The sequence below is a fragment of the Stegodyphus dumicola genome, chromosome 5 (genome assembly GCF_044657685.1).
Source record: "Stegodyphus dumicola isolate Sdum_Otavi_A_Nest chromosome 5, ASM4465768v1".
NCBI lineage: Eukaryota > Metazoa > Arthropoda > Arachnida > Araneae > Eresidae > Stegodyphus > Stegodyphus dumicola.
The window spans coordinates 201,111,054-201,133,211 of NC_140772.1; the positions used below are offsets into that span (position 1 = coordinate 201,111,054).

The 22,158-nt window shown below is 33.2% G+C and overlaps 1 protein-coding gene across 1 annotated transcript in view; it reads left to right on the top strand.

Annotated features, from left to right (window-relative positions):
• The first annotated feature begins 580 nt into the window (after positions 1-580).
• The window catches only part of LOC118189810 (cell adhesion molecule Dscam1-like), a 451,139-nt gene continuing 429,561 nt past the window's right edge, over positions 581-22,158 (top strand). The window contains exon 1 of the mRNA XM_085817549.1: positions 581-646. The gene's annotated coding sequence lies outside the window, so the exon portion shown is untranslated. The remainder of the gene's footprint in view (positions 647-22,158) is intronic.

Below are 22,158 nucleotides of genomic sequence, written 5' to 3' on the forward strand. Positions count from 1 at the left end.
TCTTGATAGTAAGGAATGAGTGTTGGGAATGATTTCATTATCTGATTTGTGAAAATAAGAGTACTTTGCATTTCTTATTAATAAAAATTTTTTTAAAAAATATTGGTTGAAATAAAATAATAAAAAGGAAAACAATAAATTCATTCATTTGCGTTACAGTAAACAAGCATTTGGTTTTCAGGAAGAAAACAATTATCCAGATTTTTCGAATATCCGAATAGGATGTGGTCCCAGTTAGTCCCGATAACTGTCCTATTAAATTTGGAAGAGCTTTCTGTTGAGTGCATTTCTATATTCTGTATGATTTAAGACCATTTTGGAAAAATTTGATTTCTCGAGTATTCCTTTAAGAATTCAATTAAAGGTAGCATAATTAATTAGGAACTGTTTACTTCGAATGCGTTCGTTTGCCTTCTCTGGAAGGCAAAATTGTATTCACTTAGTTCTCCACTCGCTCCACATCATAGAAAAGCTATCGGAATGCGCCAAATTACGTGACGCAAGCGATATGGAGACCACCGCACATGCGCATTCGTGTGGAATACTCCACCCATCGGCGGGCAAGGGTGAGATGGGAATCTGAAGGGAAGCTGGTGTGGATCGGTTGGCTGTCTGTTGGGCCCCCACCAACACCCCCCTGACTGGGGTAAGTACAACCATCTGTACATATCTATTATTTCCATATTGCGTTCCTAAATTCGATTTTAATAGAGTTATCAACAGTTTCTTCGGATCTGGAATACAGAGAATTTTCGATTTCAACCACCTCCAGAGAAATGGACGTGTTTACGAAACAAGTAGATTGCATAATTTGTAAAGTTTCGACAGCTTTGCCGTTTTTCCCAGAATTCCGGAGTGTCTTTGAACTTTGTGTTCTCTTTTCTGCATCTGCAATCCGGGACGATCGAATGCGCTGAGGAAAGAGGGAAAAAATTACGGAGAGGGATAAATAAATAAAAAAAAGTTAAAAAGGAATCCTTAATTGCACTCCGTTTTTTCAGTTGTTTTGTTTATGTCGCTTTTGCTTAACGTCTTTTTTAAGAGGCATGGTTTCCATTTGCTATGAAAATAATCTAGTCATTTCAGTTTCTTGCTTTGTAATTAAAAGGAAATATATTAAGAGTCTAATTATCCAAACACCAAATATTTGGAACTTCAGTTATCCGGAGCCTTTTTCTAGGGCAGGTCAAATTTTACGTAATTATTACATGTTTTTAGGTTTTAGCACTGATTTAAATAATGTAGAAAGATAATACCTAACAATACATTATTTGAAGACTTTATTAATTTGATTAAGATGAGTTTAAAAAAACTTTATATGAACAGGGAGAAGATAAGCTTTTTGTTTTATGTAGTTTTAATATGATAAAAGTTAAAAGAAGATTATATGTAAAATGCGTTCATTCATGTGCGTATAAAAATAAAAAACAGCCGGTATAAATAATGCGTATTTATTTTTTTTCTCTTTCATTCTTTTTTATTTCCCCCCTTTTTTGGACTGAAGCGTAAATGAATTCTTCTTGCAAATGGATATTAAAAACAATTTTATTGTAAGTTTTTTTGTTAAAATGTGTCTTTTTTTTTTTTTTTTTTTTTTTTTTTTTTAAAGAAAACCAAAATGCTTAATTTTTTTTAATGAATAAAAATGGGCCTTCTTTTGAAAAGAAATAACAAGGAACGAAAAATTAAAATCCCTTTCCTTGCATTATAGTAAACATAGTAAACACGTATTCAGCTTTCAGGAAAATGGCAATCCGACGTTTTCGAATATTCGAATCGGTTGTAGTCCACTTAGTCCAGTGCTTGAAATTTGTTTGTAATTCGTAAAACGAAATAAAATTTCCCTTATTTTTATACCGAGTGCAACGGGTTTTCACGTAACTGTTAAATATATTACGGCATTTTTTAAAGGGTAGCTAATGATACTCTTCAGATTTTACCTAACAATTTAAGTATTCAAATCAGAAGGCATTTTGAATGAAACTTATTTTAGAATTTTCTAAACATAAAACACCTTGTTAGGATTTGATTTGAATTATGGGCACAGCAGATTTTTTTCTTTTATTTAAATCTATTTCCATTGTATTAAAATGCTCCTGATTTTCCTTGCGGAACATTAAGTCTTCTATCAGCTTAATTGTACTGTTCGCGTCAAGTTTTTGTTTATCTTCTAGAAGTAAAGCTCTTCCCTTTACGCTCTTCGCTTGAAGCAACGTGTGAATCATTATTGTCGAACATGGTGGTTAGGGGGCTAAAGTAGAGATACATTGATCATTTCTATGATTGAAAAACCTATTTGTATGGACTTTACGTGATTTTTATATGATTTATTTATGAAATTATATGTTATCAACTCCAATGAGCGTTAGCACAGAAGGGCTATTAGTCTCGAAACGGCATTTTGCGGCGAATTACTATAAACGGCTGTATCACTTTTCAAATTGTTGCCACCAAATATTATTGCCCTGTATTATATTTAAAGAAACTAAATAAAAGGTAGTATCTAGAGGCAACAAATTTTGAATAACATAGTTCTCCACCTGAACATGGGTACCTGAATGCCCGACTTTGGAATTTGAATTTGTTTTATTTTCTATTTCATATTTTGTAAAACTTTAACGAATTTTTGATTAAAAAAACTCAGCAATTTTAAAGCGAGTAGTGGCAGCACTTTTATTTAGGGGCGAAAACAATTTTATCTCAAGCGCATGATACTGTCTATAGGAAATTCTAAAGGTATGCTGTTTTAAAATATTTTTAGCCCAATGTGGCATTAGCTCAAATGCTCTCGAATCGTGTATGTGTCTGTAAATAAAGAAAAAGACCTATCATTTGGGCGTAATACAAAATCTGAAAGCATTCATATTTTTTATTATTTCGTGGATGATTTCATTTTCTGAATGCAAAGAACGAAAGGTATTCGCCAAATAAAATTATCCACAAAAGCTTGCTTCTTTTAGATAATAACCCTGATGTGTTTTGCTTAATTTGAATCAAGAAATGAAACTAATTATGAATTTACTAAACGAAATTAAAATTTGGAAAAAGTAATAATTATTTAATTGTCTCATGCATTAAAATTAAATAGTTTTGACATTTAGTATTTCCCCACGGGTTATTCTTAAGGGCTTAAGATGTTCAAAACTCGTGTTTAATTTTTTAACATTCCTAACCTTAGTTTTAAAGGTGTCCGCCGAGAACATCGCGGCAAAAACATCGCGGACGAAAACAACGCAAGGCGAAAACGTCGTGCTACAAAACATCGTGCGAGAAAACATCACAAAGAAAAAATATCGCAATTCTAAAACATCGTGGTAAAAAACATCGTCGTCGAAAATAAAACGGTTCAAAAACTTCGCAGTTTAAAAACATCGTCGTTGAAAATATCGTGGTAAAAAATAAAGTATCTACAAATCATCGCATGACGATAACATCGCAGACATACTTTTTTCATACATACTTTTCGCAAACATGCTTTAATAATTGTAAATGGATATTCCAATAATGATTTGTGAGCGCAAAATGTAAAGAAGGATAATTTTTGCTTTCACATTTTTTTTTTATTCACTAATAAATTTTTGCTGAAAAAGTAAGAAGGAAACTTAAGCATAGAAAATTAAATGCAACTTATAGCTTATACTTTTCATCAAAAATTACCCGTAAAAACTTTATAAAAATGATTTATTAATGGCCTCTTTTAGTTAACTATGTCGGTTTAAAATTCTATTAATTACTATAAGTTGCATTAATTTGCTATGCTTAAGTTTCCTTCTTACTTTTTCAGAAAAAATTTATTATTTAATAAAAAAATGTGAAAGTAAAAATGATCTTTCTTTCCATCTTGCGCTCACAAATCATTATGGGAATATCCATTTACAGTTATTAAAGTATGTTTGCGAAAAACATGTTTGAAGAAAGATGCGATGATTTGTAGATACTTTATTTTTTACCACGATATTTTCGACGACGATGTTTTTAAATTGCGAAGTTTTTGAACTGCTTTATTTCCGACGACGATGTTTCGTACCACGATGTTTTAGGACTGCGATGTTATCTCTCTGCGATGTTTTCTCCCACGATGTTTTGTATCACGACGTTTTCGCCTTGCGTTGTTTTCTCCGAGACGTTTTCTTCCGCGATGTTTTCGGCTGTAACCGTTTTAAATTATTAACTGTTCACATTTATTAAAAATTTATGCTGTTGTTCAACAAAAACAAACATTTTGTTGCGAGATTATCTCAAATCATTGAATCAACTGAATAATTGACTAAAAATTAACTAATTCACCAGATTCTTTGAAAATATTTTATCTAAAAACATAAAGAATCATTTTCATTGAGCTCTAAGACGGATTTTCTTATAATATTTGTTTAAACTAGATGAAAATATAACAAATGTAAGAAATATTTAATATAATTAATTTTTATATGCAAACTAAAGGAATTTGTTTAGTAGTCTACTCAACATATGACGTTAGAAACATCTTTTAATTACGCTAATGTTATAAATGCTATAATTATCGATTTCATATATTGCCATAAAATCTCTTAAATACTACAACAATTAGCTATAAAATAAAAAGAAATATCTAAATTATTTAGGATTACTTTGACGATTTTAAAATGCTCAAATTTTAAGTAACTGCGTTTATAATTTGAATGACAAAGATGTATCGGAATGTCAAATGCAGCTCTGTGAAAAATACTTTTTCATCAATCCGTTTGAAAGATACACTTTGGAAAAAAAAGGAACAGTTCTATGTCTTTTGTTCTACAGAGCCGATTAACTAAATTAAGCTCGAAAGCGAAGTTTAGTATTATGTACTAGAGTTTTATATAGCATTTTCTAACATAGATATTGTGATACATAATCGCACTTTTTCTGAAATGGCATACCTATTTTTTTCCGTATTTCGAGTCTACGGCTCCAATTACGCCTAAATATTAAATTTTGTAAAATTTGGTCAGAAACTTACCGAGAAATTAAAAAAAAGTTATCTTGCCGCATATCTCCCAGTTTGCGCCAAGGATAATTCACTTAAAAAAATTTTTAATTTATAGTAAGTAAATTATTTTCATTTCCCTTTGTTCACTGTGCACGAGCGAAAAAAAGGTGCAACGTCCATTAAAGCACGTTTGGCGTTGTTATCGCTTATAAAAAATATGCCAAATTTTGCAACGGGGAAATGTATGAAATCAGTTTTTTATTAATCTTATTAACAAAGATTAAGAAGATCTTACAAAGATTAAGAATTAATCTTTGTAAAATTTGAATGAAAAGCTCTAATGCTTTACAGGTATGCCTAGAAATACGTCTATATTAAAGTGCTGATAAAATTTTTATAGGCTACAATTCAAATTGTTTTTGGAAAGATTTATAAAAATTAAAAAATACAACTTTTAAAAATAAATCAGAAAATATCTACGAATTTTATTTGGATTGAACATAAATTTCGAATTGTAAAAGACAGAATCAAGTAGGTTTAATAATAAAAAAGATATTAATATATTAATAGAAATATAGCAAATTCAATTAACACTGAGGAGCTAAAATGTTGAGAGCTAAACTTTTAGACACTACTCGTGCGACCTTTACGAAACTTGGCGCTCTGGCATATAATTTGAGTTGTGGAATCGAAATGTAGGAAAAAAGGTTGATATGTTATCTCAGAAAAGTCGATTTTATCCAAAATACTTTAGTTATAACAAAGTTATATATAAATTTAATCCTAAGTCGCGCTTTCAAGACATAAAAAACGCAAGTTAAAATTTGTCAATAGGCCAAGTAGAACGGGAGATATAGTAGAATGGGCTGATTTTTATCTTCTGGTGTGGTGTAGTGGTGTATTTAATTACGGCAAAGCACACTAGGGCTATCTGCTTAAGGGGAGGGATGCCTTTGTCGAGGACTTTCTAAGGGAAACTGGCTCGTATACACGTTACACATGGGGAAAACCACGAAAACACCCATGCAGCCAGCCCGTTCGCGGGATTCGAAACTCGGACCGAAGACCGAACTACCAGTGTTCAGCGACTTTACCGCTCGGCCGCTGGTGGGCCCTTTTATCTTCTGGAGAATATTTCTTATTCATGTACCTTGCGCTCGTACAGTCTAGTAGCGAGTACCTTGAGTACCTTACAGAGCGAGTACCTTGCGCTCGTACAGTCTCATTAGGTATTGTAATGAGCACTAATTCATTGTAACTGAATTCATAAATAAAATTTTAATGTTGTTCAAATATAACATTCTTTGTAGTATATGAGAAAGAAATATATATTCTGAGAGTAATGCATTTAACAACCGACAGAACGATACCGCTGTAATCCTTCTCTAATATCGTTGCAAAAAATGCGATTCATAGTCATACATCTTTCAGACTGATGCGATATGGAACCCACATAAAAAATTTAATAAAAATAAAAAAATTCGATAGAAAAACAAGCTGATTCTCTCTCATTATATCAGCAACAATAGCACGCAGTTTTTAATGATTTCTAATGAAATGGTCGTAAAAGATCAAGTTCCATCCAATATTTCACTTATACTCAATTTTAGTTGATTAAATGTGGCAAAATATACCATAATTGATCATAAATCAATAATGCGAACAAACAAATAAACACGCACACAGACATTCTTCTTTATATGTATAAATTTTGTAAAATTTACAAATTTTTTATTAACAAACTCTACGATTTGATAGCGAGGAGTAAGCAACCCTTTTCGAAAGCATTTTTATCTCCAACGTGCGAGACTGTTGCCACTCGAAAACATGAGTGCGAAAATGAGCGCTTTCAGAGTTTTTAATTAATATTTCGGCTAATTGAAGTCGTAGGAGGGTGAGAATAGTCGAAATCGCTTCCCACGAACGTTTTGGAATCGAGAATAATGTATTTAATATTTGGCAATGCTATTTTTATTTCATCGAAAAACTTAGAAATGCTTTATTAAAAAACTGTAGGATTTGAAAGCGAACAGTAACAACAACTTTGGAAATCATAACAAATATTTTGTTGCGAAATATTTGTTATGATTTCGCAACAAAATTTCGGTGCAGATTTAAATTAATTTTGCAGATTTAAATCTCCAGCTTGCGAAACTGTTGTCACTCGGAAAAGTGAAGGCGAAAATTATCGTTTTTCTGATTTTTTAATTAATATCTCTAATCTTAGCTACTTTTAGTTTGGAAAAAGTGGACGTTGACCTTTTCCAGAACCAGAAGAGAATTGTGGAAAGTTTGCTGACGATAGCTATAGTAGTGTCTGAGTTATTAGCGAACAAACAAATACACAGACTTTCTTCTCTATATAAATAGATGGGGCATTTAAATAACTTAACGAACACTAAATCTTTCCATAAAATTTACAAATTTTTTATTAACAAACTCTACGATTTGATAGCGAGGAGTAAGCAACCCTTTTCGAAAGCATTTTTATCTCCAACGTGCGAGACTGTTGCCACTCGAAAACATGAGTGCGAAAATGAGCGCTTTCAGAGTTTTTAATTAATATTTCGGCTAATTGAAGTCGTAGGAGGGTGGAATGTATGAGAATCAGAGTTAGTTTTTAGTGTTATGTTAAAAAATCACGGTACCAATATGTTATGTTAAAAAATCATGGTAGGATTAATTGTTATAGTAAAATCATATGGTTTCCTCCTCTGTTGACATAACACTAAAAATTTTTTTAACAACAGTAACATACTAATATCAATAAGCCCTGTACATTTGCGTTGTGTTTTCGGATTAACCCTGAAATCAATTGAGAATGAGACGGGTGAAAATCATGAGCACACACACAAAAATTTAACCTTTGAATGATCTAGAAAAACTTATTTATTTAACTATTAATGCCAATTATATATATATATATATATATATATCCATTAGTAAAAAAAATATATCAAAATATATTCAACAAAATTTGAACTATTGTTTTACACATCAAACATTTCCAAGTAATTATTTTTTTTTTTACATCCTTGTAATTACTATTAAATTTTAATATTGCAAATCTGGTAAAACATACCAAAATAAACTATAAATTTAAGAACACTACCCTCCCCGGGGAGAAAATAATAAAAAAAAATTAACAAGCTACACTTTCTACTTCACACAGAATTCATCTATACAACAAAAATTATTGCTTAATATTGCACTCAATATAATCATTTAAATACTATTATTGCACATATAATTTTTATTATTCATTTTTTTTCCTTAGATTAATTAAATATGGTTTTAACCGGATAAAGATAAGTAATGACACATTTACTATTCTACAAACAAGTTCGTCCTGAGAAACAAGAATGCTCTAATACAAGCACTATTTCAAATCATCCTCACCAATGAGTAATTCAAAAAAAAAAAAAAAAAAAAAAAAAAAAAAAACATTCAAGTAAATAATTTCCTGAAGAACTTAATTTTCTTAACCATTAAGTTAAGTTACAATAATTTTAATAAGGTTATAAATCTTTATTCCATTTAATGCTTTTACTTGATTGATACACCAAAGAAAAATGATTTCTATAGAGTTAGGATAAAGTTATCAACTACAAAAAAAATTTAGGGTTCAACAAATTAACAAATTAAGTTAATTCAATCATTTTAACTGCAGAAATCTATAATATTTAACTAACCAAGAATTAACCAAAAGAAACAGGAACTTATCTGTTAAGGAGCATCAAACAAAAGAAATCCATCGAAGCTCATGAGGAATGCTGGCAGCCTGTGGAATGAAAAAAAAAAATGTTCGTCGAACAGTTTGGATTCAATTACTGTAGCCTTGAAGTTCTAGTAGATTTTAGGATGAACAATTGAGGTTCCAATACGGCAAGATACGTGAAATACAGTGCTGGCGGCCTGTTGAATGGAAAAAAAATGTTCGTAGAACAGTATGGATTCATTACGGTAGCCTTGAAGTTCTAGTAGATTTTAGGATGAGCGAATGAGGTTCCAAAAACAACGGTTTTAAATTAACGCTCTGGTCTCGAGTGAAGCGACGAATCAATGGTGCGCATCATTTTTCTAGAAATTTACTTCTGTATATTTTCCTTGAGATACACAAACACACACAACAAAAACTGATGAAAGAATTTCGATTTGTTTTTTTTTTTTTGAAGACATAGATGCCCATACCTACGGCCCGCGCTCACAGCGCTTAGCCAAGAGGCCTGTAGGCCTATCGGGGAGAAGCTCCATTTTCTTCGTCGGAGTCAGCTGTCGCCTCCAGCCAATTCAAAGGGCAACAGAAGTAAAGTGCAAAAAGTGTCAAAAAGTGAGTTCGTCCCCTAAAACAACCCGTTAAAAGGGAGAGCGCCGGACTGCCAAGATGGCGCAACCCATTTTTCGCCGAAAGTTGAAGTAGTTGCAACCACAGCATACCCTCATGTTATCAAACTCGCCAAAACCACTATTTTGAAACCTCAACGGAAAATCCAAGTCGCCAAACCCTCGCCAAACAACTGCCACCTGCGACCGGGGGAGATTAGGAATTTCAACAACCCTGCAAGGGTCCCAACGAAAGAACGCTGAAAACTCTCAAAAAGTGACTTTTTCAACCGGAAAGAAGGCATTTCATCCCCCTTTAACTAAATCACAAGCGAAACGAAGAAAATCTACTAATTAAAGCTCATAACTGAAATGCAATTAAAGTTAGAAAAATGAAAGTTATGCCAAATTAAAGAGCTAATTTTTCTGCAACTAATGATATTAAATACTAAGAAATCAAATTAATTTTTGACATGAAAAACTGAGTTTATTACGCAGAAATAAAAATACTTATCCATTGTTTGCGTGTACAAGATTGAAGACGCAGTTCGCGTAAACTCGGAAAGCCAAAATATATTACACTAGAATTAATAGGCCCAAAAAGAATATAACCAAACTTGTGTAGCTCAAATTTTGAATAATTACAACTTAAAATTTTGATTTTTATGAATCACTTAATTAAATTAAATTCGCTACACAACATCCCTCCGATGATCGTGAAAAAAATTTTTTGGCGAAGCCAAAAAAATTTTAGGACCCACAGACAATGGAAAAGTTTTACATAAGTTACTAAATACGAAGAGGAAAAAAAAATACATAATGGTACCACATGTTAATTGCCAAACTAATAATCAACTCAAAGCTAGTTGTCACGGACAGCAGTGATAAAAAAAAATTAAAATTCAATTACAAAGCACAAAGTTTAAATCAATTAAATTCAAAATCTAATTCCAACTCGAATAACCAATTAAACAGCAGCAGGAGTGAAGTGTCAAAAAAAAATCCATTTGCAAAGCAAGTCAACAAAAGTACCGAAACCACAAAAAAAAATCACCAGTGAGTGAAAATTACACCTTAACAAATCAGTCAACCAACAGTGACACAAAAAAAAAAATCCTAAAAATTACACACTGAACTGAACCAGAAGTTGAAACAAACGGAGAACACCCCTAGGAACGGAAAAGAGAACTTGACCAAAAAAAATTAAGCCGAAAAAAACTAGAACGCATCTAGAAGCAACAGGGGAAAAGAAATTTAGACAAACCTACTTGGAAACAAGGAAATTTAAATTCGGGCCAGCCGAAAAAAATCCTTAAAAATAAAACACTATTGTGTCAAGAACTCGAAACCGAAACTAAAAGAAATTCACCAAATGCAGACAACTCCTAGACCAAACCAGTTGTAAAATATGGAAGAAAAACCTTTAACTAATCTTTTCAAGAAAACAAAACTAACACTCTTAAAAAAATCAAATTCATAAACAATTCAAGCTCAAAGCAAAAAAATCAAATTCTGAAAAGAGCCAAAATGAATCCAACAAAACAGAACTGAAGCAGGTTACACACAGAATTTACACGTAAACAAGAAGGTGCCCAACAAAAGGTTTGCCACAATTTTTAAAGAAAACAATGCTGCCCCAATGTTCTCAAAGTCTAGATCCTGGAGAGTAATTAAAGAAGATGAAGAGTATGCATTGCACTCTAGGTAGCAATCGTAAGCATGACTACTTCACAACAAAACTACAAAACTGCAGGCACAAAAATACAAAAGCAGACAAGAGGGAAGTGTTTACACTGAAAAATCTCAACTCAAAATCTCAAAATCCATAAATCTCACAAAACCCAATTCTATATTTCTCCTTAAACCACTTCAAAACAAAACTCCTTGAAATACACTAAGCCTCAAGAGCAATCACAAATTTTTCAGTAACCACACAGTATAACCAGAAACCAGAAAAGAAAAGTTTTTGAAAGACAACCAACTTGAAAACAGAAACTCAGTACAAACTCAGTGGAGTTAATCACTCTTAAAATATCAAAAATCAAATCAAAATTCTTCTCAAAATAAACTTTCACTTTCACTAGTATCAAAGTTTAAATTCCCAAACACATTTCACATCCACTTTTAAATTTACTGCAACACTGCAACAAGTTCAGCCAAAGAAAAAAAAATTAAATTCAAAATCAAAACAATAAGCTATTAAGCTCAAAAATTGACAAACCAAAAAAAATCACTGTTAAAACCAATGTTAGACCACTCACAAATAACCCCACTATGAGTCTACCTTTAAAACTACTTTAAAAGCCAACAGTTAAGAGTAAGAATAATATCTCTCAACCACATTTCCAAAACCTCAAACAAAACCAACTCTACCTTTCTAAAAAAAAAATCTTTGTTTTTCCAAAATTCACAACTCAAAATTTTGCTGTAAAATGCAAAACTCACTATTCTACTGTTTTCACACATCTCTCAGACAGCAATAAATGTTCACAAAACTCACAACTAAGGTAGAAATTCAATTACTCAAATTCAGAAAGCTAAACAAGAAACTTCACTCCGGCTGAAAATTAACTTCCAAAAAAAAAAAAAAAAAAAAAATTTAATCAATCCCTAAATAAACAATCACTGGTCCCGTGCAACTTTACAAATCTAACCAAAATTAAACCTTAAGAAACCAACATTTCAGATTTTTCAACATTTCAAAATCCAAATTTTTAACTCAATTCAATTAGGTACTGATTCCATGGAAAACAAATCCAATAACACATCTCAAGAGGTTTTAAAAGAAAAAATTACTAAATCTTGAACACAAAAATACTGCTCTGACACTAATTCAATTAATTAAAATTAGAATTCTTCAAAATAATCACTCAAAATGCAATAAGCAAAAAAAATCAATTCATTAACACAAATGCAATTCTCACCAAAACTTAAAAGTGATGATAAATGGATATCAGTAATTGCAAGCACATAAAGTAAGGATGTATCCCAATGTGTGATTAACACGCGTGCCTTTTAAGCTTATGTTGCAAACACACAGTTGCAAAAGTGTGAAACAGCAATCCTCAAAATCAATATGCAAAAATGCAATACAAAACCTTGCACAAAAAGAAAATACTTAACTAAACAGGTACTGCGTGAAAATGTTTGTGTTGGATAAAATAGTTTTAAAGTCCAAATGTGTATCAGTAGTACATATCTGGTATGCAACCTCAAACAATAAGTATAAAATAAGCACAGTAATACGACCACTGTATAGGCCTGTCACTGTAACTAACTAACGAGTAGGGTTTCAGTAAAAAGCCTAGACATGTGGAAGAAAACTTTCACATAAATATGCAATAGTGCACATGACAATCACCAGTCTCAAGTCAAAATTAAGTTCCACTATAAGCGCAAGCCAAAAGTTATGCAAAAATAAACATCACAACAAAATTGTTAAGTGCTAAAAATTTAATTCGAAAGTTCACGGCACCAATATGTTATGTTAAAAGACACGGCACCAATATGTTATGTTAAAAAATCATGGTAGGATTAATTGTTATAGAAAAATCATATGGTTTCCTCCTCTGTTGACATAACACTTAAAATTTTTTAACAGTAATATACTAATATCTATAAGCCCTGTACATTTTGCGTTGTGTTTTCGGATTAACCCTGAAATCAACTTGAGAATGAGACGGGTGAAAATCATGAGCACACACACAAAAATTTAACCCTTGAATGATCTAGAAAAACTTATTTATTTAACTATTAATGCCAATTATAAATATATATATATCCATTAGTTGAAAAAAAATTATCAAAATATATTCAACAAAATTTGAACTATTGTTTTACACATTTTACATCCTTGTAATTACTATTAAATTTAATATTGAAAATCTGGTAAAACATACCAAAATAAACTATAAATTTAAGAACACTACCCTCCCCGGGGAGAAAATAATAAAAAAAAAATTAACAAGCTACACTTTCTACTTCACACAGAATTCATCTATACAACAAAAATTATTGCTTAATATTGCACTCAATATAATCATTTAAATACTATTATTGCACATAATAATTTTTATTATTCAATTTTTTTTCCTTAGATTAATTAAATATGGTTTTAACCGGATAAAGATAAGTAATGACACCTTTACTATTCTACAAACAAGTTCGTCCTGAGAAACAAGAATGCTCTAATACAAGCACTATTTCAAATCATCCTCACCAATAAGTAATTCAAAAAAAAAAAAAAAAAAAAATTCATGTAAATAATTTCCTGAAGAACTTAATTTTCTTAACCATTAAGTTAAGTTACAATAATTTTAATAAGGTTATAAATCTTTATTCCATTTAATGCTTTTACTTGATTGATACACCAAAGAAAAATGATTTCTATAGAGTTAGGATAAAGTTATCAACTACAAAAATAAATTTAGGGTTCAACAAATTAACAAATTAAGTTAATTCAATCATTTTAACTGCAGAAATCTATAATATTTAACTAACCAAGAATTAACCAAAAAGAAACAGGAACTTATCTGTTGAGGAGCATCAAACAAAAGAAATCCATCGAAGCTCATGAGTAATGCTGGCAGCCTGTTGAATGAGAAAAAAAAAAAAAAATGTTCGTCGAACAGTTTGGATTCATTACGGTAGCCTTGAAGTTCTAGTAGATTTTAGGATGAACAATTGAGGTTCCAATACGGCAAGATAAGTGAAATACAGTGCTGGCGGCCGGTTGAATGGAAAAAAAAAATGTTCGTAGAACAGTATGGATTCATTACGGTAGCCCTGAAGTTCTAGTAGATTTTAGGATGAGCGAATGAGGTTCCAAAAGCAACGGTTTTAAATTATTCATTATGGTAGCCTTGAAGTTCTAGTAGAATTTAGGATGAGCAAATGAGGTTCCAAAAACAACGGTTTTAAATTAACGTTCTGGTCTCGAGTGAAGCGACGAATCAATGGTGCGCATCATTTTTCTAGAAATTTACTTCTGTATATTTTCCTTGAGATACACAAACACACACAACAAAAACTGATGAAAGAATTTCGATTTGTTTTTTTGAAGACATAGATGCCCATACCTAAGGCCCGCGCTCACAGCACTTAGCCAAGAGGCCCGTAGGCCTATCGGGGAGAAGCTCCATTTTCTTCGTGGGAGTCAGCTGTCGCCTCTGGCCAATTCAAAGGGCAACAGAAGTAAAGTGCAAAAAATGTCAAAAAGTGAGTTCGTCCCCTAAAACAACCCGTTAAAAGGGAGAGCGCCGGACTGCCAAGATGGCGCAACCCATTTTTCGCCGAAAGTTGAAATAGTTGCAACCACAGCATACCCTCATGTTATCAAACTCACCGAAACCACTATTTTGAAACCTCAACGGAAAATCCAAGTCGCCAAACCCTCGCCAAACAACTGCCACCTGCGACCGGGGGAGATTAGGAATTTCAACAACCCTGCAAGGGTCCCAACGAAAGAACGCTGAAAACTCTCAAAAAGTGACTTTTTCAACCGGAAAGAAGGCATTTCATCCCCCTTTAACTAAATCACAAGCGAAACGAAGAAAATCTACTAATTAAAGCTCATAACTGAAATGCAATTAAAGTTAGAAAAATGAAAGTTATGCCAAATTAAAGAGCTAATGTTTCTGCAACTAATGATATTAAATACTAAGAAATCAAATTAATTTTTGACATGAAAAACTGAGTTTATTACGCAGAAACAAAAATACTTATCCATTGTTTGCGTGTATAAGATTGAAGACGCAGTTCGCGTAAACTCGGAAAGCCAAAATATATTACACTAGAATTAATAGGCCCAAAAAGAATATAACCAAACTTGTGTAGCTCAAATTTTGAATAATTACAACTTAAAATTTTGATTTTTATGAATCACTTAATTAAATTAAATTCGCTACACAACATTAGTTTGAAACATGAAAGACCGTTTTGGTTGTTGTGAATTTCCTTGTATGGATTTAATGAACTTATTTTAAGTGTTTTCATGTGTTTCAAAATGACCTTTTGTCTTCCAGTAATTTGCAAAACACCCTGCATCAGGTAGATGCGGAACCATGAATTAAATTTTGGCTTTTCATTCTCAACAGGCTCCTTAAACTTATGCTAATTTACAGTCCAGATGTAATGTCGTTCTTCTTCGGTAACCTAATGTGGATTACGTTAAAGATATTACTAGATTTTTGGAATAGTTTTAACAACATGGATTCCATTTTGCTGGAGATTTATTGCACTTTCGCTTAGAACAGTTTAGCTCGAAGTCTGACAGCTCTTCCATCTAAATCCATCATCTAACTGATTGTGAAGGTCGTATTATCACATATTCGAAACATTTCAGAAGAACAACTGCTTAATGCAGTTACACACGATATAAAACAGGCAATAACGACGGATCACTTTGAGACTACCGCTGTGAAGGAGAAAGTAGTTCTCCATTATAAATGATGGTTGATGATAGTTTCGATGCTGATAGCTGACTGGTTGTAGGAAACGAGAAACTTCAGCGTTTTGTGACAAAAAGAAAAAAGTCGTGCGAAGAAATAAACTTTTCGAAATATTTAAAAAATATTACCTATTATATTAGTTTTTGGCACAAACATTCCTCGCTTCTTCAATTCTTTTAACATCGAAATACTGGGCCTTAGTGTTGTCATGCACGCACGTTATCTGGTGATATTTATTGCTTACATAGTAGAAAACTTTTACGAGTTAAACATGAGTTTGTTACAATGTTCACCAGAAATCTTTATGGATAACCTTTATGGATTTTCAAAGAAACTGACTGCATTAATTATAATCACAGATTATTTCCTTAGATATTTTATAATCTCAATTAATGCAACTCGCTATCGAGCTACTACTATGGATTATAATATGAGGATTATAATAATATGAGGATTACCTATGAGTGTGTTTATGTCTAGAGAATTAAAAAGGTAATCTAGAAATGATGGTATTAAATTGAAAAATGTTGACCATTATGGAACAACATGCATCGAACAATTTGTTTCTAAAGATGTACTTGTCGATGTTGCTTGCTGGAACCATGAAATTAAATGTATTCTTTGTATCTTTTCTAGCATTATCTTTTTCCACCCCCTTTAAAGCAAGTACTGACAATAAAACTTCTTAAAGGGTATCATATCTTTTTTTAAACTGAAAAACCTAATAAAAAGATAGATGTTTGTTTTGTTTAGAAACGTTTACCATAATTCAGATGAGCTGATGACGAATGTGGTTTCTTTTATTGCAACCGCTATTAAGTTGTTGTCCATATCTTTCTTATTCAGTGAAACTTATTGGATGAGGGTTCTCTTATAACGGAAAAGAAATATAAATCTTTGGAATATATATGACTTGAAATATGAGAATCCCAGAGCAACTTCCTACAAACGATTCGCAGTTTTTAAGCTAATCATTGCGCTGCTATTCACTCGGGCAAACAGAATGTGTCGTTTGAGGTTGCAGAATTACAGTATTATCTTATCGTGTTTACTTTCTGGTCTCTATGTTTTACACAACTACTTTAAACCATTACTGCATATATGGCATAAAAGTATCTAACTATGTATATTGCATGAATCAAATGAGCAAAAACATTAGAGGAACATATATCATTTTACATAATTAAACAAATGATTGTAAAAAAATAATCCCAGTTTATTATTTGAAACTTAACAATTAAAATCTTTATGGCTTTTGACAATTAGTTTGAAACATTTTTAAATTTGTATTTTGGTGTCTGGACATCTTATAGTGATTTTTATTTTGTCTAATCTTGGAGGACTGTCGCGACCATTATTTCTTCAGCGCGGCGCGTGCAGGCGGGAAACCCGGTAGTCTGCTGATGTGACGTCAAATGAATATTGATCATACACCTACGTTATCGTTATTATCAATAATTGCTGATGACAATGTATGTGCTTTTGCTATGTTTGCGTTGGACCATAGGTTTTGTCACATCTTTTATTCTTACTGACTGTGGATGGTTCTTATTCCCTTTTCTTTTCCTGAGCATAAGAAAATCAGCGTAAAAGACTTGAGTAGTTATCGTAGATGGCTTCTGACGAGAAAATTCCTGCGTTCAAACGTTTTTTTTATTGGTAAATTTGAAAGACAGGTTCACGTCTAGGAATATATGTAGGACAAATACTTGTGATAACAGAAATAAACAGTGATTTGTACTGGATTCACATTGAAGAATTTTCAAAGATACAATAACCGTGGGCCTTCTGTTAAGACATCATTTCCAAATTGTTGCCACCAAATGTTATCTCCATGTATTGTTATAATATGTTTCTCGCACTCTAGGATTGGATTGGATTGGATTTAATTACGGTAAAGCACACTAGGGCTATCTGCCTAAGGGAAGGGATGCCTTCGTGGAGGACATTTTAAGGAAAACTGGCTCGTATGAACGTTACACATGGGAAAATCCACGAAAACGCCCATGCAGCCAGCCCCGTTCGCGAGATTCGAACCACCAGTGTTCAGCGATTTTACCGCTCGGCCGCTAGTAGGCTGTCGCACTGTAGGAAAAGGACGGAACGTAGTGCTACAGAAGTTTTCATAAACATAATCTTCGAGTTGAACATGGGCACCTTGAAGTCCGAATTTGTTTTTCATTTAGTTCATATTTTGTACAAATTTAAAGAATTAACTCTTTAATTATTTTATATTAAATTAGTTTTCTCGCATTCGTTTTAGTTCTTTAATTTAATTCTTTTCTATTGCGTTTAACAGTCTCATCGATTTAAAAGCAAGAAATGGTAAAACTGATCGAAATCAAACAACATTTTTATCTCAAGCGCACCAAACTGTTGCCAATCGGCTAAGATACAATTTTAAACCGCAAATTCGGATATTTGAAAGCAATATGTTGGCACTGTCTTAAAACAGATTAATTATCGGGTTGGAGGGAAAGTTCTGTCTATTTTAAATAGGCAGGTGATTTTTCTTGTAAATAAAAAAAACATCTGGCTAGTGAGTCAATCGGATTTTTTTTTTTTTTTTTTGTTTTTTTTTTTGTTTTGTTTTTTAGCTGCTGTATAATATAAAAGGTGCCCTTTTTTACAGTTCATCATTTACTTGTAATATTTAAAGGGAAAAACATGTCGGTAGATAAAGTGCATTTACGACACTGCATTTTATATGAATTCCAAAAAGGAAGCAATGCATCTGTTGCATGTAAAAATTTATGTGCGGTATTTGGAAAAGATATTGTAAATGTTCGTACTTGTCAAAGATGGTTTAGCAAATTTCGTTCCGGGGACCTGAGCCTCAAAGAAAGTGTTCGATCTGGACGACCATCCAAGATCGATAATGATGTTTTGAGATCCATGTTGGAAAATAATCCACATTTAACAAGTCGAGAAATTGCAGAAGAGTTTGGCATTCATCATACAACTGTTGGAGATAACATTAAATCTCTTGGGTTTGTGTTAAAGCAAAGTGTTTGGGTTCCACATCAATTAACGGAAAAGAATTTGTCTGATCGTGTAAGAATATGTTCATCACGTCTGATTAGACACAATGTGGAGCCGTTTTTGGACAGGCTGGTTACTGGAGATGAAAAGTGGATTCTTTACGAGAATATTAAAAGAAAAAAATCTTACTGCAAATCAGGAACATCATCAGCAACAGTTCCAAAACCAAGTATCCATCAACGAAAAGTACTGCTTTGTTTGTAGTGGGACAGGAAAGGTCCAGTGTATTATGAGTTGCTGAAACAGGGAAAAAACATCAACGCGGATCTGTACTGCAATCAGCTGGATAAATTGAATGCAGCTATCAAAGAAAAAAAGGCCAGCATTAGCGTCCAGAAAAGGAATAGTGTTCCATCACGATAATGCTCGCCCGCATACTGCAGTGGTGACACTACAAAAACTGAATGCGTTAGGATGGGAAATCCTTAGTCACCCCCAGTATTCACCTGACATTGCACCCTCTGATTATTACCTGTTCAGATCTCTGCAAAATTATCTAACGGGAAAAGAATTCAAGTCTTTTGAAAGTGTTTCTAAGGCAGTTGCTGACTATTTTAACTCCATGGATGAGAACTTCTACAAAACAGGAATTTACAGGTTACCTGGAAGATGGCAACAGGTTGTAACAAATAACGGAGCATATATAATTGATTAATATTAAACACATATTTTTATAAATGAATTCAAATATTTTCTTTAAAATATGACAGAACTTTCCCTCCAACCCAATATTTTCTCCATGCCAACGTGTTGCTTGTCAATAAAGCAAAAGGCATTTAACTTTCAAATTTAATTTTTTAAGTGACTGAAAAGGCAGTTTTTAAAAATATTTTTTCTTTAATTTAATCTAATTGATTTACATAAAAATTAAAATCACGAAATGTCTAATTTGAAATATTAAATATTTTTATGAAACAACACTAGTTGGACTCATTAAAATAATTATGTACTTTTTCTTTCTTTCTTTCTTTTTTTTTTATTATAACTCTTTTAGTCAGCTGGCCGCTGGAACGGATAATTTTGGAAGACATAACGTTATCGATAAAAGTTTAAACATTATGTGAGAGATACCGGATGAGTATTTCTCGCTGGCTGGGATGTAATCAACTGAATATTAACCTTGAACTGGTATGTTATAATTCCCAGCTCACCAATGGCCGACTGGATAAGAACACTAAACAATGGTAGTTCAACTTGGAATTGAATGTTTGGAAACAAGTTCAATGAATCGTGAATTTTTCCGGCGTAATGTGAATACCGGCGAGTTTCTCTTAGAAACTACTCCTCGAAGTCATCTCTCCCTTTAGAAGTTACTTTCTGAGGTTGTGCCATCAACTGACAATCCTGTCATTTGGTATAAATCTAGAGACACAAACTTTAAATTCTATTCACGGACGTTTGGGGTTACCTGCGGAATGCTTTGTGTTTTTCGATATCTTCATCGTTTTTAATGATATTTTTTCCGTTATAGGACGACCGGTACCAAACAATTATTTGCAAAAACGTGTATGCATCAAAAATGTCTACTCAGCACCCTTAAATGAAATATACTCTTTTGCAAAAAAAAATCGAGGCACCAAGAAGGACTTTTGGGATTGTGACGAAATTTAGTATTCAAAAACATCTTGATCGAATATACAAATGATCGAAGTTTCAAGGCAAAAATGAACAGGAATTGCGATCATAGCGCGCATTTCTAGTGCGCAATTCCCAAAGTATAAAAACTAATAACAAAGGCGGAAAATTTATCTTTTTTTGTTGCTGTCATTGCAATTCCGTAAAGAAGCAACTAAAGATGACATTACGACGATATTGAAGACCTTACAGATAACTAAACGTCTTCGAACGTGGTCGCATTGTAGAGTTGAATGAAGCTGCGTGGTCATACCTAGCAACAGGTCGCCACCTGCAGCGTACAGACACTGCTGTGCAAAGATCGTGGCAGCAATGGTTGCTACAAGGAAATTGCATACGAAATGAAGGCTCTGGAAGGCTAAAGATCACAAATACGAGGCAAGATAGGATGACTGTTCGCCAGGTCCGAACCGCCCCGACGGTTACATTGTCGACTACTCAACGCACTACAACCACGTCTATACCTCCCGTGGTACCATCCACCATTTCACGGCGCTTGTCTGAGGCGGGCTTACGCTCACAGAGGCCTTTAAGACGTTTGCTTTTGACCCCACAACATCGGCGGAGTCGTCTGTGGTGTCGTAGCCAATCATCATAGCTGCCATCAGAATGGCATCGTATAGTGTTCAGCGATGAATCACGTTTCACTCTTGAAGCAGATGACCACCCTGTTCGTGTTTGGAGAGGACGGGGCCAGCGGTCCCAATCAGCCTTTCGTTTACAAAGGCATACAGCCATAACCAAAGGCATACAGCCTGGTGTGATGGTGTGGGCACTATTTCTTATGACAGCAGGTCATCTTTAGTCATCCTCCGTACATCTTTAACAGCTCAACGATATGTTGATACCATCCTGCGGCCGCTTGCATTACCCTTCATGGCACGTCATCCTGGGGCCATTTTCCAGCAAGATAATGCCAGGCCACATACCGTTCGCATATCTCTATACGGTCTCCATGCGGTTGATACTCTTCCTTGTCTAGCAAGGTCACCAGACCTTTCACCAATCGAGCTTGTCTGCGACATTTTAGGCCGCCAAATTCGAGCACCACAAAATATCGCAGATCTGGAGAGACAACTGATGAATGCCTGGCAGAATGTGTTGCAGAATGACATTAGGAACCTCTACCACTCCTTGCCTCGACGAATTCAAGCATGCATTGCCGCTAGGGGCGGTTCGACCAACTACTAATTTGAACACTCAATGGGTGATTGTGAGCCGTGAACAGGTACTATGACCTTGATTTTTTAATCATTTTATTATCTGTGCATGAGCTATACACATATTCACTTTCATCAAAAACAACCACTTCCTTCATGGTGCAAAAACATGTGTCAGCCACATGTTTGCCATTCCTTTTTTTGTAAATATGTCAAAAACATATGTCACCCAGTCATTGTTTTGCAAAAAGAGTGTATTTTGTTCTTATCTCATAAGATAGTGTTATAGGTTTTAAAGAAATAGCATAGCGAAGATAAAAATTATATGGCAACTCCTAAAACTCTATCGGAAATTGTTAAAATTTGCTGTTTTTAAATATTTTGTGTTTTGCTGTTGAATTTTTTCTGGCATAAGTGCAAAGAAAAAGATGCTTAGTAATAACTAAGCAGACAAAAAGCAACAGTGAATGTTAGCAGGAGTTTTTATGCTCTCACTGACATTTTATGCAAAATTGTCCATAAATCTCTCAAGAGAAAATTGTTTGGTGTCATGTTTTCATAGAACGGAAAAGATCCAAATAATTTTTCTGTAACATTGTTCCCC